Here is a 5892-nt window from a genome sequence, read left to right on the forward strand (position 1 = left end):
AATCTAGTCCCATTTGCCTGCATTTGGCCCAAATCCCTCTAAACCCTTCTTATTCATGTACCCATCCAGATGTCTTTTAAATGTTGTAATTGTACCAGCCTCCACCACTTCCTCTGGCAGCTCATTCCCTACACACACTACTCTCTGCATGGAGAGTTTCCCCTCAGGTCCCTTTTAAACCTTTCTCTTCTCACCTTAAAATTACGCCCGCTAGTTTTGGACTCCCCTACTCTAGACCTTGTCTATTTACTCTGCCCATGCCCCTCATGATTTTACAAACATCTATAATGTCCCCCCTAGGCCTCTGACACTGCAGGGAAAATAAGAAAATAATCCCAGCCGATTCTGCCTCTTCCTAAAGCTCAAACCTCCCAACCCCAACAACATCCTAGACAGCAAGGTTTGGAGCTGGATGAACACAGCATCTCAGGAGCACAAAAGCGGACATATTGGGCCTAGAGCTCTCTGATGAAGGGTCTAGGCCTGAAACGTCAGCTTTTGTGCTCCTAAGATGCTGCTTGGCCTGCTGTGTTCATCCAGCTCCACACTTTGCTATCTTGGATTCTCTAGCATCTGCAGTTCCCATTATCTCTGATCCCAACAACATCCTTTCAGGTTAACAACATCTTTCCTGTAGCAGAATTGAACGCAGTATTCCAAAAGTGGCCGAACCAATGCCCTATACAGCCGCAACATGACCCTCCCAACTCCCATATGGCCTGGACCTTAGCTTTACACACTTCATTTTAAACTCTGTGCTGCACTTTGCACAGTCGTACCCCTGGATTAACATTCATGATAAATTACAAAGTATTGTGAACTGTTAACTTTGATTTAGTAGCAAACTACCTGGGTCCTAAATAGTTTGGAATCCAAGTAGGAATTGTTGTCATGTCATTTCTTTCCTTTTAGTTTCAATAATGTTCTTTGTTCTTCCTTAAATCCAGACACAAAATTGCCCCCAGGGGTTTCATTTTTGTTCAAATCAGATTCTGACCCAGTTTGTTCAGTTTTCAACTCCTTGTCTCCATTTTCTCCTGTGTTTGCACATTTCTTAATTTCCAATCTTTGAAAAAAAATTCAGTCAGCCAAAGATCTGAATCATCCTTTGTAACAAATGAATTCACCCGATCAGGTGCTTTTTTTCACTGTTTCTGACCCAATGAAAGGATCACATTGTATTTGTGCCACATTTTAGATTAGATTAGATTAGATTCCCTACAGTGTGGAAACAGGCCCTTCAGCCCAACAAGTCTACACAGCCTCTTGAAGCATCCCACTCAGACCCATCCCTCATAACCCACATACACCTGAACACTATGAGCAATTTAGCACGGCTGATCCACCTAGTCTGCACATTTGGACTGTGGGAGGAAACCGGAGCACCTGGAGGAAACCCACGCAGACACAGGGAGAATGTGCAAACTCCACACAGTCGCCTGAGGTTGGAATTGAACCTGAGATCCCTGGATCTCAGTGCTAACCACTGAGCCACCGTGCCGCCCCCTATGCCATTTACAGAGAATCTCATCCCTTACTGTGTCTCCGCTGTTAGACCATCATGACCACAGTATCTTCAATGGTTCGCAGTTTACCTGTAGGATGCTGGCCTCTACGCTGCTCCTCACTGGTTACTGGACAGAGGAAATTTTGGCACTGAAGGTCTACGACAGGGACCTAGAGTTCCTGATGATGGCACCCTGGAGGATTGTCCTCTTCCCACAAGACAGAGGAGGCTGTGCCACTGCCACTGTCTGTCTGGGTAGAGATAACTACCTGGGCCAGTGCCTCATCCCAGGCTGCTGGAGGTTTCACATACACATACACGATTGATCCAGCTCTGAGGCTAGGACAAGGGTGCCAAAAGGAGGCCAGTGTCCTTCTCAATGCTGCCAGCATAAGTGCCATACTCTGCCACCTCACACTCACTCTGTCCCACCCCTCTCACCCATTTCCCACCAAGGCTTCTGCTCTGAAAACCCCTCTGGTGAATGCAAAACCTACCCTCACTAGGTCCCGGTACAAAGAACAAAGAAAATTACAGCACAGGAACAGGCCCTTCGGCCCTCCGAGCCTGCGCCAATCTAGATTCCTCTATCTAAACCTGTTGCCTGTTTTCCAAGCGTCTGTATCCCTCTGCTCCCTGCCCATTCATGCATCTGTCTAGACACATCTTAAATGACACTACTGTGCCCACCTCTACCACCTCTGCTGGCAATGCGTTCCAGGCACCCACCACCCTCTGCGTAAAGAACTTTCCACGTATATCTCCCTTAAACTTTTCCCCCTCTCACCTTGAAATCGTGACCCCCCCCCCCCAGTAATTGAATACCCCACTCTGGGGAAAAAGCTTCTTGCTATCCACCCTGACTGTACCCCTCATGATTTTGTAGACCTCAATCAGGTCCCCCCTCAACCTCTGTCTTTCTAATGTAAATAATCCTAATCTACTCAACCTCTCTTCATAGCTAACGCCCTCCATACCAGGCAACATCCTGGTGAACCTCCTCTGCACCCTCTCCGAAGCATCCACATCCTTTTGGTAATGTGGGCGACCAGAACTATATGTAGTACTCCAAATGTGGTCAAAGCTGTGGTGCCTTTCTGTGTCGAACAGTTGCAGCCAGTTTCTGAGCTCCTCAGCTGAGAGAAAACCATTCCCCCAAGGAGAAGGCCTGCCCAGCCTTCGAGGAAGGTCATGGAGGAACCCTCACTAAAGCCAAGAGCCCCAGCAGCCACGACACTCCCTAGGCTCACTCTGATATTGTGGATGAAGCCAGAGAAATGCTGGGGATGACTCAGCCTCTAGCATATGAGGACCCTGTGGCCTGGCAATGAGGTACATCGTCGGCACATTCAGAGAGGATCAGGAGTGGTCAGTGGGTTTCTGGGGCACTATGGCTCACCTCACTGAGAAGCTGGAGCATAATTGCCACTCCAGTGTCCATCCATCTGCCTGAGAGGAAGAATTACATATAAGTATCCACACAAGCACTGCAGAAGTGCCCAGGCCCTCCAGCCTCACCTTGATTTCCTTCCAGATCCCTTTACACTTGGTGGTTTGGACGCCTCAGAGAAGAAAACCCTCATTATGTCTGGTCCATGTAGGTTCACCCACCAAGTGGTCAGGGCCACTGTTACAGCACAGATTCCTTGCTCACCTGGGGGGTGGGTGGGGATCAGTTGGTGGGGAGCGGCATGTCAGTGACGGCACTGTGAGATCAGAAGGAGGAGAAAGGTTTTGTGCAGGCTCATAGGCTCCACCTGTGACACTTTGACTTTGTGATAAAGGTTTATTTTTCACTGTTCGTGATTAGCCATCTCTCTGTGTAGAGCCTGAATTCTTCATGGTGCCCCTCTCCTCAGTCCCTTAGGATGTCCAATGTCAGGGTATAAATGAACTCCAATAGCATCATGAGAAGCAGGCATGCGGCATTGACCCTCTCCAACACCTGAGAGCTCGCCCTTCAATATTGCACACTGTCTGCAGGCTGTGTCTATCTCAGGTAGCTCCCCAGCAGTATAGAGAGTCAGACAGGGTCAATGCTGTACCCTGTCCAGGGGCTAATTGTCCTGAAGCTTCTGTCATCAACATCACATGTTTTTTTTCGTTTATTCATGGAATAAGGGTGACATTCATTGGACTAGCATTTATTGCAGATCTTGAATTACCTGGAGGTAGTGAAGAGTCACATGTAGGCCAGCTGAGGTAAGGATGGCAAATTTCCTTCCCTGAGTGAGCCAGATGGGATTTTCCAACAGTCCAACCCAGCATCACGGCCATCAGTAGATTCTTAATTCAAAATAAAAACCGAGAGAACTGGGGATGCTGTAAATCAGGAACAAAAACAGTAGTTGCTGGAAAAGCTCAGCAGGTCTGGCAGCATCTATGAAGAAAAGAGCAGAGTTAACATTCTGGTGACCCTTAAGCCTGTTATTAAGCCTGCCGAAAAGGGTGGTGCTTTGTAGTCTGGTGTACTGACCTCTATATTTGCAGAAGCTGAGCGCTAGCTCTCAGATACCTCCTCCTATCTTCCCCTGGACCATGAGCCCACCAGACACATCAGGTCATTGTATCTACTATAGTAACTAATCTCATTTCATCTGGTGACCTCCCCTCCACTGCTTCCAAGCTGATAGTCCCCAAGCTCTGCACACCTCATTTCTACCTCCTGCCAAAAATCCACAAACTGGACTATGCAGGCAGACCCATTGTTTCAGCCTGCTCTCGCCCCACAGATCTCATCTCTTCCTATGCTGACTCAGTCTTTTCTCCCCAGTCCAATCCCTGCCCAGGTACGTCTGTGATTCCTCTGTTTCCAGTTTACCGGCTCCAGCCTCCTTTTTACCATGGATGTGCAATCCCTTTACACTTCCATCCCCCACCAGGAGGGTCTTAGGGCTCTCCACTTCTTCCTGGAGCAAAGACCTGAACCGTCTCCACCCACCGCCACCCTCCTCTGCTTGCCCGGGCTCGTCCTCGCCCTCAACACTCTTTTCATTCCTCTCATTTCCTTCAGGTCAGTTATGCCTGTCTCTTTGCAGGGTACCTGGAACATTCCTTGTTTCAGTCCTATTCCGGCCCCCACCCACAACTCTTCTCCGATACGTTAACTCTGATTTTTTTTCTTCACAGATGCTGCTAGACCTGCTGAGCTTTTCCAGCAACTTCTGCTTTTGTTCTTAATTCCAAATATTTTTAATGAATTGGTGAACATCCCCACTTTTTCCATTGGTAGTGAATGAGGGGTGGAGTACAGTTGGCAGTGAGTTCTCTCTTCCTGTATAAATGCTGTTTTCCCTTTGGTGTGGCATTTCTTACAAATTGTCCTGATGAGCATAAAACATAAAGATTCTTTTTTCACCGATGCTCAGGATTCTCACTACTAAATGACTGTTTATACAAAATTGTAAGATAATAACAAAGATAACTTACAAATTCTTTTTTTACATTGTATACATCATTTGTGAATTAAACTTGATTTCCTCTTTCGTAGCTGCTGAAGGCAAGATCTTTCTCCCACACACCACACTAGGCAGGGGTATTGGTGTAGTAGTGGTAATGTTACTGGACAAGTAACCCAAATGCACAGGAAAATGGTCTAGGAGCAAGGTATAATACCTCGATGGTAAAATTTGAGTTCAGTAGGACCTCTTAAGTTGCTGAGCTTGTCCTGCTGAGAGACACTGAGGATAAAGTAGAGATAGCAAAGATGGAAACTGCTCTGCTTCAGACAAAGGGCTGGATTATTCTTGTGAGGGTAAAGTCAATGGTGTTGACTGGTTTTCCCAGTGTGAGCACTCATGTGAAAAAAAATACATTAAGGAAATCTGGGTTATTGCAGAATCTGAAGGGCAATGGAGGATTTTAAAGGGACAGTACTGGACCTAAATGGGAAGATAAGTGGAATTTCTGCAAGGTGGGTTGAAGCACCAGGCAAACAGGCAAGACCCCGGACTGACCTACCCCCTTCCTACCTCCCCACCTATACTCTCCTCTCCACCTATCTTCTCCCCTATCCATCTTCGGGCCACCTCCCCCTCTCTCCCTATTTATTTCAGAGCCCTCTCCCCATCCCCCTCTTTGATGAAAGGTCTATGCCCGAAATGTCAGCTTATGTGCTCCTGAGATGCTGCTTGGCCTGCTGTGTTTATCGCGCTCCACACTTTGTTATTACAGTGCAATTACAGTATGTGTTTACGTAGCCATTTTCCATAACGTGGATCAAGAAATTCCTTGAGATAAAAAAGTTGAATAAAATATGAAAGCAAGATTCCATAAACAAGGAGACATATTTAGACATGATTTTTTAATAATCTTTAGGTATGTAAAACATAGGAAAAACATTTGAAAAAACTATTATTACAGCAACCTAAATGCACATCCTTAGA

This window comes from Stegostoma tigrinum, chromosome 30 (assembly GCF_030684315.1).
Source record: "Stegostoma tigrinum isolate sSteTig4 chromosome 30, sSteTig4.hap1, whole genome shotgun sequence".
NCBI classification, from domain to species: Eukaryota; Metazoa; Chordata; class Chondrichthyes; order Orectolobiformes; family Stegostomatidae; genus Stegostoma; species Stegostoma tigrinum.